Here is a 12,370-nt window from a genome sequence, read left to right as displayed (position 1 = left end):
TTATTTATTTATTTATTTATTTTTTACTGCACTGTAAGGCATGCGGGATCTTAGCTTCCTGACTAGGAATTGAACATGTGCCCCCTATTGTGAAAGTGTGTCTTACTCAGTGGACTGCCAGGGAAGTTCCCAAGTGTTTTTAAATAAAATCATTTCCATTGACTTTTTTTCTAAGTATTATACTCAGGATGTTCTTTGAGCATTGTCAGAACTTCCTCCTCTGATAAACTCTCTGTCACTTGGGCCTTGGCAGTCATATCACCGTGTTCTGTCTCAAAGGAATGATTCCATTTCTATGGGAGCTAGTTGCCTCTTTCCAGAAGGCGACAATAAAGATCCTGACAATGCAGTGAGACTTGAAGTCCTGGGATTAGAATGAGACTCTGTGTAGAACTGAGGAGACCCAGCCTAGAGAAGTTATAGCCATCCAGAACCTAGCCATCCAAATATAGCCGTCATTCCCTCCATGTAGCACCATGTACAATTAAGAACTTATCACATGGATTTGAGTACTGAGATGTGCACATCAGTCTTTCTTAATGGAGGTTGAAGATTCAGGAATGTAAAGTGACAGAGCTCTGATTGTTTGCATTAGCCAATTACTGTGTTGTAAATAGCTCACACACATACCTCCAATTTCAAAGTATCAATATGATGTCATTTGCCATGTAAGTGGGAAGAGATGTGTGAAGCCCGCTCTGCCCAAGCCCAGGGGAGCCAGCTCCAGGACAGTGGACAGGTACCAGCTAACCCCCTGGCTCCCAAGCTCCCTGTGAGCTGGTTCAGGCTTCTGATGTGACTACATCACAGTTAAACCTCTCCCTCCCCTTCCTCCTTCTCTTCTTTTCCCAAAACAGGTGTTGCTTCTGAGAACATGTTCTGATCAGCTTCCCACATGAGGGTCTCAAAGTCTTTTTCCCAGGGATTCTACCTGTGACAAGAGAAATGGAAAATTAGGCTCATTATTGTTGAGAGTAGGGAATGAAAACCCTCTGTTCTTTCTTTTAAATTCATTAACAAAGTACATCAACTATCACCTCTTCTTGGTTTCCTCATGAATCACAGAATATATTTTGATAAGCTAATAAATGGATAGCTCGGTGGTGCTTTCTTTTGCTCTGTGGGTCTTTTTTCAAATCCTTTATTGCAGACAGACCACACACAAACCTGGATCAAATTGTGATCAGATGCTGGCATTAGAAATTCACACTGTAAATGACTTTGTTGCCATAAAGAGGACTGTAGCAAAACTGAAGGAACTAAATCTCATGTCCAAATATTTTATTATCTTATTTGTACTATTCTGTCACTAAAATACTTCATAGCTAACTTTGATGTGGAAACAAAACAAAATGAGTGGACTCTTTGGAATAAATGGCATTGGCAAAATTCCTTTTTGCCATATGAATATAAAAAGAAGAAAAGATATTAATGAGGTGTAATAGAATAATGTACTAGAGCAACTATAATTTTTAGGCCTGGTAAAATTATAACTTAGATTAAAATGTGGGTGACAAATTTTGAGTCTAGGCTATTTTCCCAGAAAACCAAAACAATTTATATAGTAATTTTCAATTATCTACCCAAGGAGAAATAGTAATAATGGCAGTTATCCAAAAAAGTAGATAATGAACAAATTCATTTCTATCAAACTTTGAAATATTGTTTTGTATTCTAAAAACAACATTTGAATGTGGATGCATTTTATATTCTGGAAAGTTGTGATGACTCTAACTTACATACTGAAATTGTGCTTTAGAAATTAGACTAAAGAAAGTAGCTTATATTTTTCATCTGACTTTGTGTAATGCAGTCCTGTTTTCTATATTATTGCTAAGAATAGATATCAACTCTTAGAATAATGTTAACTTCTTCTGAAAGCAGAGAAAATTTGTGTCTGTGTGTTTTCTAGCTTTTATTTTCCCAGAACTGATTTTAATTTAAAAGATACCCTCCTTTCCTGCCCTTGTTTGGCTAAAATTATTTTAAAAATACTTTCTGTTAAAAAAAATTAGAAGGAGTTATATCTAAGTAAGACTTAAGGTTTAAATTGAAATATCTGCCCCTGAAAAGTTGAATTGGCTGTATATAAATTTTTCACATGTATTTTGGCCCTACCTTTATTAATTTTTGTTCATTAAATGCTAATATATAAATAACTTGGTATGGAATCTGGCACATGTTAGCAGTCGGTAGCTACTCATTCCCTGTATTTCTTGCTTCCTTCCTTTTCTTCACTCAATATTTTATATAAGATGCTTCATATTAATGCTTCATATACTTTAATAAATGTTTATATCTTATTGTACTCTGTATAAAAAAATCTGTAAAAGCAAGGATTTTTTTTTTTAATGGGCTAGAATGAAATCTTCCAGGTCTTATTTTCCCTATGTTGACATTAAATATGTGTTTCCTAAAAGCTACCTCCATGGAACTAGATTTATCAATAATAAAAATATAATCTATTAAGAGCTTTAACATTTTAAAGGATAAAAAAGAGGGCTGATGCAGACTGAAAATGGACCACATGGTGCATAGTCATGTGGAACCCTTCTAATCTAGAAATATACATTTTCACATAAGGCAGACAGTTACCATGCACTGCAGTGTTTTGATTGTTTGCTTTGGTATCTGACTTGATAAGTATTTGATGTTTGAGCAGAGTTAGTTATCTCTTCCTTTAAAGAGCTGAATAGCATCTTCAGTGGGACGCTGAGGAGGCACTAGAGTAGTGCATTAAGAAAGTATCTAGGCTCAGTAGACCTACGTTCAAGCACTTGGCTCCATCCTACCCGGGTGTCATTACACAAGAAGCTGACTCTCCCAAAGTCCTGATTTTCTTTTTTGAAAAGGTGTTAACATGAAACAAAGAAAGTTGGGGTGATGATTACAGATAATAAATGGAAGTAAATTACCATACAGTAGGCATTCAGTAAATACTGACATTTGCTACAAATCGTAGCAAACATTTACTGAGTATGTACCTTATCTCAGTACCATTCTAAGCACTTTCTATGCACTGATTCATTTAAACCTGAGTACAATTCTGTGATTCAGGTACTGTTGTTATCACTGTTTTTACACATGGAACTTTGAGAGCTTATATCACAATAAGCAGCTAAGTCAATATTTAAACCCGTCTCTTGCTCTTAAGCATCACACAATACCACGTGTCATGCACAGTGGCTTTTAGCAGAAACTGGAACCAGTAGATGGACCCAGTGGGACCCAGCAGCACCATTGCCCATACCTCTCTCTCACTCTTCACGTCTGGCTACACTGAGGGACCACTGTATTGTAGTCACTTGACTTTACCCAGAAATCCTTCCATAATGTGAATGGTGAGAAGAGAAAATTATACCTCTCATTATGAAGGTTTATAGACATACAGATTGAGACCCAAGTATCAGATTAACGAAAGGCGACTTCTGATTGGCTCCTAGTCTGTTATGTAAAAAAGTCTGATCATCAGCCAATGTTAGAGTGGTCATGAGTCATAAATAAAAGGGAGAATACTCATACCTAGAAAGCCCAGCTCTGCCACTAATTAGCCGAGTGTCATTGCACCGTGGCTTCAACCCTCTGGATCCGTCTTCATCATTGGAAATTAAAGATGTTGCCCTAGATCTTAGATCTCATGGCTACTCAGGAGCTAATCCTAAGCTCCCTGTGGACTTTGGCTTTAGCCTTCTTTGACCTGCATAAAGTTTTGTTTTGTTTAATTGACTTTTAAAATATAGATTCCAAAGGTTTCACATAAAACTCTGTGTTTCTGTCTCCCCTTGAGAACCTGAAGTCGTGGCATTATTGAGCCTGGTTTTCGTTATGGCATCAGTGGGAGATAGCAGGCAGACCTGAGCCATACTGCCTCCTCAGATGGGATGTGCGTTCACCAGCTGAGCAAGGCTTTGCCTCTCTCTGCTGTCTCAAACCCAGTCTACTCCCTCACTGACCCTACCTGCCTGGTCTTGTAGGCATGTAGGTTTGCAGTCTGAGGACCAGCTCTGATGTTTACGTGATCGTTTGTTTATTATTATTTTTTATTTGGTCAACATCTGTTCAGAGCTTACTTGCCATTCTATGTACTATATTCATAGCCTAAATACAAAGTTTTCTTTTTATATGATAGCATTCTGCCTTCATCTCTCTGAGCCTGATTAATTTCCAGTGTTTCTAAAGTGTTCTTTCTTCTTCTTATCCACTTAGGTGACTTCAGTTTGCTAAGCAGCAGCTTCTCCTGGCATGAGCCGCTGCAGATCCCCTCATCAGACGGGCTGAGACCGTGCTGTGTGACCTGTATCTGGAGTAAGAACACAACAAGGTTGGTCCAACAGGTGGGAGAAGGATGCACTGCTCAGTTAGGTAGCCCATCACTGTGGAAAAATAATAGCAGTTCTGCACAATCAGAAATCAGCATCTAAGAACTAATGAGTACAGAAAAAAATTCATTTTTTTCTTTTATTAATGTTTGCCTATTATGGTTTGTGAAATAACCTTGCCATAAATATCTGTACAGGAGGGAAAAATTGATAGCTCTTTTTTAAAAGTTCATATTCACAAGTGTCTGTGAAATCTTTGGCTGATTTTAGTGATGGCCTCTTTTAAGATAAAATTGTAGGGAACTAAAGATATGCCTTAGGTGACCTGAGACAATGCCTATTTAAAAATCCATTTCTCCAAGGTCATAGCTAATTGATTCTTAAATTTCCTTTGCTGAGGTAACCTTGTCCCACAGGCAGTTGTACTTCAATTATTTCTCATTTCGCTTGAAAATAACAGTATTTCATATAGAAAATGATGGTATAGTTTTAAGAAGTGTCTAAAATAACAGGTAATCATAACAGTGTTTTCATTTAAAATGATAAAAAGCAAAGATAAATGCTCAGACTACTTCTTTGTACACTAACTTTTTGTGGTAGATAACATGCTAAGTTTATAAAAATGATTGCAGCCTTCCTGGAGTATGACTCAGAAAAAGAAGGACCACAGCTCCACACTAGCAAGAGGTAACTTGAACCATAATTTTACCTTTCCCACCATCACCTCTGTAATGTGGGCCAGTAACTTAATCTCTCTAAACAAACTGTTTCCTGGCACCTGAAGTGAAGAGTTATCTCAAAGTGCCTTTTAAATACTGATTCAGTTTGACATTGAAGCACAGCTGTGAGTGGAGGGCAAGGTGACAGCTCTGAACTAATTCTCTACAAGATAATTTGCCAAAAGTGAATTCAACACCATGCACATTCACCGCATTCCTTTCTTCTTTTCAGTATTTACAAAGTTTACAGCAGTGTGTACTGAATGTGTTGATTTTTGCCACTTTTGAAGATTCCTGAAAGGATTTAGTTGAGAGTTTTCCGATTGCTAACAGCATTTAAAAGAATACCCAGGTTGTCTTTGTCTTGCCCCCGACCATTGTACGGAGGGAGTATCCCCTGATAAAGGGCAGTGGAGAGGTGATAGTTCATAGCCACAAAGAATGTCAACAGAGACGTGGTATTATCACAAGGATTCTCCTAATTGAAGACAAATGTTAGATTCAGTATTTAAATATATTAGGTTGATTAACCGTTTTTGAGAACTGTTCCATGGAATTAGCCTGTTGACATGGTCCTTCCTCAGGGATGCAGGAACGTATGATGTATTTATTCGTTCATTCACTCAGCTGTGCCGGTCTTAGTTATGGCATTGTGACACCTTTAGTTGCGGCATTCAAACTCTTTATTTGTGGCATGTGGAATCTAGTTTCCTAACCAGGGATCAAACCCAGGCCTCCTGCATTGGGAGCACAGAGTCCACCATTGGACCACCAGGGAAGTCCCCCTCTTAGAGATCTTATAGTTCAATGGAGGTAAAACATCTAAAACTAAAACAGAAAGTAAATAAATCATACAATTACAAATTGGGGTAGCATTATGGAAAACAAAAGGGATGCTAAGGCAGTGGAGAGTGAGAAACTGCTTCATGAAGTGGTCACAGAAGGTGTGAGAGTCAAGAGAGCTGTTCCCTTCCCTCTCCAGGCACATGCTAGGACTGCATCACCTTAGTCCACCCACGGTTCCGTGGACCATGGGCTCTGGTCTGGCTCATCAGTTGTGCACAGAAATATGTGTCACTTCCACATTGGAGCATCTAAGCGTTGCTTCTGTAGATCCCTTTCCCTGAGGCAGTCTAACAAGTGTTGTGTTCCAAGATGTGGTTGCTCCCTCAGCCTGGAACTTGTGTGACTTCAAGGAACAGAGTTCCTTCAACCAACTCACACTGGAAGTGTAGCATGTAGTGTGAGGAAACAACAGACTGTATTGTCTTAAGCCACTGAGATGTGGAAGCCGTTTGTTAACACAGCTTAAGGAAAACAATCCTGCCTATTACAAATGGCATCTCTGAAGAGGCAGAAGGGTGATTTACAGAGGCTTTAAGACAGAAGGCCTTGAACTTGGCTGGTTCACAGAATTGAATGAAAGCCAGTGTGGCTGGATTAGAGTAAATCAGGAAAAAATAGCAAATAATCTTTAGTTTCTACTCTCTCAACTCTTGCCTGTTCTGGTTCTGAGGCTGTTCTTATATTTATATTCCTGGCAGAGCTTTAAGATAGATCAAGTAGCTTGACTCTAAATGCTTTTGATTTGCTTACACAAATCAAACTCTCATACTTTAACCCTCGCTCTGGATTATGATCATTTTTATCAAGAACTTGGCATGTGGGCGATTGATATGATAATGCAGTCCTAACGCAGCCCCTGAAGCTGAGGGCCTGTACCCTCTCAGTCAATGCTGAGGTGTGCTTGGGTGTGTAGGTCATTCATAGCTGAGACTTGGGATGACAGCCCACAGCACTTTGCATTTGAATAATGTGTAATATCGTACAGTTTTTAAGGTCTCAGTTTTCACATCCATTTCTAATATTCCAGCAACAGAATCTAGGGAAAAGCCCACACTTTTGGGTGCCCCGTCATAGCCCATTTAATGTATATGTAGGAGAGATTGTCTTTTGCACTGAAGAGCTTGTTTGAAACCAAAACGAGAACCCCTTAGCAAAAAGCAGATTGCATGAGATGCAGTTTATCTTCTTTGGAAGAAAAGACGAGCTGAGTCAACCCCCCTGGGGTTTGACAACTAAGGTATTTCTTTATCCTTGACACTGCTCAGATAGAGCCACTGATATTATAACTGCCTTTATTGAAGTTTGGTCAATTTAGAGGAAGTACATCCATCTTATATTACAGTCATTCTTGTACAGTCCCTAAAGTCTTAAGGATTTTTTATCGAGGTGACTGAAATCCTGCTTAAGAAAAAATCAGAGGAAGGAAGGGAAATGGATCTAGAATAAAAACGGGGTCCTTAATATAGTCCAGTCTCAGTGCCAAATGCTTTCATATGTAGTATTACTATCCCCATACCGTGGAAGAAGTAACCTAGAAAGGTTGTGATCACCCAACCAATGACTGGCAGACCAAAGAAGGGACAGTCTTCTCCTTCCCAAGACCCTTCTATTTATCTCTGCCACTAGAGAGGAAAAGTCTAGAATGCAGAAGTCTCCCTATACCATCACCATGGTTAAATATAAATTGGCCATGTCCTGCTTTTCTGTAATCTCCAGAGTTATTCTCTAAAAGATAAATACTAGATCACTGTCAACTTATTACATATCTAGAAGAGCCTCTAAACAGAACTGGTTGTAATAAGCTGTGCTCTGCTAATTGTACATCTTCCCTTTGTTTCGCCTCATCCTGTATAATTAGTGCTGTCTTGAAAATAGAAGTTTTCCATGACATTAAAATTCTTACACAGCACACCCTCTAATTATTTCATATCTTCACATTAGGGACTAAGATACCCATGGTGGAAGGGGTAATTCTGTTCATTACTTAATTAGTTATAGAGGAATTCAGGAAAAAGAGATTATTAAAATAATTTCTACTTGACTCTGAGATTTTTTTCTCATTGCCTACTCCCTCCTAACTTCAAACCTCATCATTTTTGGTACCAGAGTCAGTTATGCCTGTTAGGGTCTCCTTCTATTAAAAAGTTACCTATTCTTCAAGATCTACCCAAAATCCCCTTCTTCACAGGTCTTTCCAGATATCCATCATTAAAATTAAGCTTAATCTTCCATACTCTAGGGTACTAATCCTATAGAATCTCTCTATTTTGTATTATAGGGCTAGAAATAGGGCAGAGATGGTTGGTAACTTACTCAAATATGTTTCCTCTCTTTTTCTTGGGCATATAACTCAGCAGCATGTCCTTGCCTGCCTTAGAGTTGGGTGTGATCAGATGATGAATTTCTCACAGTGGGACACAAATGAAGTGGCGTGTTTCCTTTTGGGGCCAGAATTTTTAGGAGGTAGGTTGCTCCATTCTTGCCCTCCCCTGTTGAGAGCTGCATGAGAAAAGTCTGATGCCCTCATGGATGGAGAGAGCCAGGCTCCTAGATCACTAGGTAGAAAGCTGTCTGGCCAAACAGGAACAGCCTCACTAGGTTGAACAAGAAATAACCATCTATTGTGTTAAGGTTGGGCATTTAGAGTTTATATGTGATAGCAGCTAGTGTGGACATACCTAATATAGTGTGTGCACATTTGTGCTTATCTTTGTGACTCCCTCTATTTCAGAAGCCCCAAAATGACAGGAACAACACTTAACAACAACAAAAAATCACCCTTCACTGGGAGTCTTATTTGGAAATGGAGCAGATAGTCATCAAAATGAAGAATGGAGGGTCTCTAAATCATTTCTAGTATTGGGAATGCCATTTTCTCATTGTCAAGCAACCGACTAGAATTTTGAAAATAATCTCATAGGCAACTAACTTAGGGTAGAGAATGAAAGGGATACCCAGTTAGTTTCCATATTAAAATATGTCCTAGTTCATTACTCATTCAAGTATTCGTCATTCTTTCAATCAGCAAGTAGGTATTCTACATATTCTACATGACAGGCAGTCGGATAACAGTACTGATCAATCACAGATCTAGTCCCAGCTCACTCTTAAGTATATACTCCACCTATCCAGCAAGTCATCAGACTACCAAAGGTGCATTCAGCTTCTCACCCAGGTTTTCAGGTTCTTTATCTATAAAAGTAAACAATAATATTATCTACTTCTCCAATTATGTTGTATTTTTAATTAGATAATGATTTAAATATGATTATTAAATTTTTAGCACTGTGTTTCACACTTGAACTTAATAAGCACTCAATAAATCCTAGCTATTATTATTCTTATTAATTTAGATTAATTTCATAAGATTGTACAACAACAGCAAAAAAATCTGCCTGAAAGAGACTATGTGGAATATAATTTCTCCTTTGCAGTGACTTCTGATATGAGAGTTGAGGGGTTGGGAATAATGCCCCACATTTAAAAGAAAAGAAACAGTATATGCAAAGGACCAGTGTTATGAGGAAGCATTTTTGGGGAATTGAAGAAGTAAGAAGAGAGGAGTAGAGAGATCAGGAGGAAAATGCAGCAGGATGAGACCATGCAGAGCCTTGGGACCACCACGTAGCCATGCTAAGAATTTGGTCTTCTTCCTAGTGCATGAGAAAGTCACTGAATGGTTTCAAACACATAGTGGCAAAGAATATGATCATCTTTTTTTTTTTAGAAAGATCACTATAGCTGGAATGCATAGGTAAACCACTTGAAAAGTTATCATAGGAGAATCAAGATAAGAGATACCCATATGTTGGGTACAGTGGTGGTAGTGGAGATGGAGAGAAGTCATAAAATATGAGAAATGTCTGAAGTGACATTGGCAGGGCATGGTGATGATTAAGTACAGAAGTGAGAAGAAGACAGCTGTTAACAATGGTTCCTGGTGTTTCAGGTAGCTACAAGCACATTTCATAGAAACAGGGAACCCTAAAAGAGGATCAGGGTTGCTAGGGCATGAATTTACTTTTGTCCATGCTGCATTCAGGTGCCTCCCAGATATCCAAGAAAATAGGTCAAATACACAGTTGGATATATTGGTCTGGAGCTCCATAGATACATCTGAGCTAGGGTGTGAATATAAAGGTTATTGGAATGAATAAAAGTTATTAGAATAGCAACTGAGACCAAGGACTGGAGAATTTGCTTAGAAAATGGGCAAAACTTAAACTGAGAAGAATAAAAGAGGGCCTGGGACCTAGCCTTAAGGAACTAGTTATCAAGTTAAGCAGAGATGTGTATGTATCAGAAGAGCATTATTAGGTATTGGCTTAACTGATCGTGGAAGCTTTATAAATCCAAAAATCTGATAGAGGAAGCCAGCAGGATGGAAACTCAAGAAAGAGTTGCAGTCTGAGTCTGAAAAATCAGGAAAACCAGGATCAGTCAACAGTGCAGATGAAGTCCAAAAGCAGTGCTTGAGAATTCCCTCTGGCTTGGGGAAGATCAGCCTTTTATTCTATTCAGAACTTCATTGAATTGAATGAACCTCCCCCCGCCGATCCCCACCTCCCAACACCCCCGTTATGGCCAACATTCTGCTTTACTCAAAGTCCACTGATTTGAATGTAAATCACATCCAAACGCCCTCATGGGAACATCCAGAATAACGTTTCACCAAATATCTGGGCACCACAGTCCAGCCAAGTTGACTAATAAAATTAATCATCACAGGGATATACAAAGACAAGCAGAAATAGTGATTAATTCCCAGGCTCTATACTAGTTGCTGGGAATACAATCTACATCGTGGTTTACAGTCTGAGCCCAGGGACCAGACATCTGGGTTTGAAACCTAACTTTGCCTTTTCCTTACCCTGAAACCTTAGACAAATTACTCAATGATTCAGTGAGTGAAGTCGCTCAGTCATGTCCGACTCTTCGCGACCCCATGGACTGTAGCCTAGCATGCTCCTCCATCCATGGGAATTTCCAGGCAAGAGTACTGGAGTGGGTTGCCATTTCCTTCTCCAGGGGATCTTCCCAACCCAGAGATCGAACCTGGGTCTCCCGCATTGTAGGCAGACGCTTTACCATCTGTGCCACCAGGGAAGTGCCTCATCTTTAAAATGGGCACAGAATAACCCACCTTTGTTGATTGTAAAAACTAGATCAGGTAATAAACACCAAGGGATTAAAAAACCAATTGAACATGGTGAGGGCTCAATAAACATTTACTCTTATGTTTAAGGCCCACCTGGTCTTTTCCCCGAGAAGTGACAGAAAGCATCACGAGCAGACAACAGTGTCAAGGAAGGCGATAGAAATACCTGACCCCATCTTAGATGAGGGCCTGATCTACAGCAGGAGGAGGCAGCAGTCCCCCTGCAGTGCTTTCGGGAAATCTGGAACTTTTTTTTTTTTTTTTAATTATAGTGGTTTTTGCCATACATTGACATGAATCAGCCATGGATTTACATGTGTTCCCCTTCCCGATTCCCCCTCCCGCCTCCCTCTCCATCCCATCCCTCTGGGTCTTCCCAGGGAACCAGCCCTGAGCACTTGTCTCATGCATCCAACCTGGGCTGGTGATCTGTTTCACCCTTGAGGAAATATGGAACTTAACCATCCTTTTTCCTCCATGTGAAGATACCTGACATTTGAATGGCATGTGACCTTGTGAAATAAGCATCCTCTTCACTCTTTTCAGATAAGATCCTAAAGAACTTCCTGCTGAAATATAACTGTTACCTAAAGCACTGTCAGTATCAGCCTCCATTAGCTTGAGGTAGATTCCTTCTCAGATAAACTACTCAGGTTCTAATGGGACATTGTCTTCCTTTGATTGAGGCAGGACAGAAGAGGCTCCTGGAAGCTAGGAAGGAGTTGGGGAAATTGAAGATGGCAGATGGGAAGGCCAGGGGAGGGAAAGAACAAGGGAAGGAGAAAGGACAGCAGGGCCCTTCTTGTTACTTACCCCTGGGGTTCCCCTGGGGTTCACTCTCCTCCAGACCTTGTGCCTACTCATGCCTACTCGTGCCTGGGACCCTTAAAATATTTTCCCAAATCCTTGATCTCCTTGCTTTAAATAAGTATTCATTTTTTAAAAAATTAATTATTTTTGGCTGTTCTGGGTTTTCGTTGCTGCACAGGCTTTCCTCTAGTATCAGCAAGTGGAGGTTACTCTCTAGCTGCGGTGCCCAGGCTTCTCATTGCAGTGGCTTCTCTTATTGCAGAGAATGGGCTCCAGGGCGCATGGGCTTCAGGAGTTGTGGCTCCTGGGCCCTAGAGTACAGGCTGCATAGTTGGGGCTCACAGGCTTAGTCTCTCCACATCATGTAGGATCTCCCCAGATCAGGGATTGACCCTGTATCTCCTGCATTAGCAGGCAGATTCTTTACCACTGAGCCACCAAGGAAGCTCATAAATAAGTATTAATTTTAAGGTTTGTGTTCTATTTTTTCTCTACTATGGGTCAAAGTCGTTTTCTCG

At 39.8% G+C, this 12,370-nt stretch overlaps 1 protein-coding gene across 5 annotated transcripts in view; it reads left to right on the top strand.

The window, feature by feature from the left end:
- B3GALT1 (beta-1,3-galactosyltransferase 1) overlaps positions 1-12,370 on the top strand; it is a 153,795-nt gene that overhangs the window by 100,329 nt on the left and 41,096 nt on the right. For 3 of the 5 annotated variants that reach the window (XM_020874696.2, XM_070476101.1, XM_070476102.1), the window contains exon 2: positions 4,207-4,321. The gene's annotated coding sequence lies outside the window, so the exon portion shown is untranslated. Of the gene's footprint in view, positions 1-4,206; positions 4,335-4,984; positions 5,007-12,370 lie in introns of those variants that run through there. The other 2 variants (XM_020874699.2, XM_070476103.1) reach the window with 2 other exon arrangements.

Source organism: Odocoileus virginianus, chromosome 13, assembly GCF_023699985.2.
Source record: "Odocoileus virginianus isolate 20LAN1187 ecotype Illinois chromosome 13, Ovbor_1.2, whole genome shotgun sequence".
In the NCBI taxonomy this organism is placed as follows: Eukaryota; Metazoa; Chordata; class Mammalia; order Artiodactyla; family Cervidae; genus Odocoileus; species Odocoileus virginianus.
This window is presented reverse-complemented; position numbering and strand designations above follow the sequence as displayed.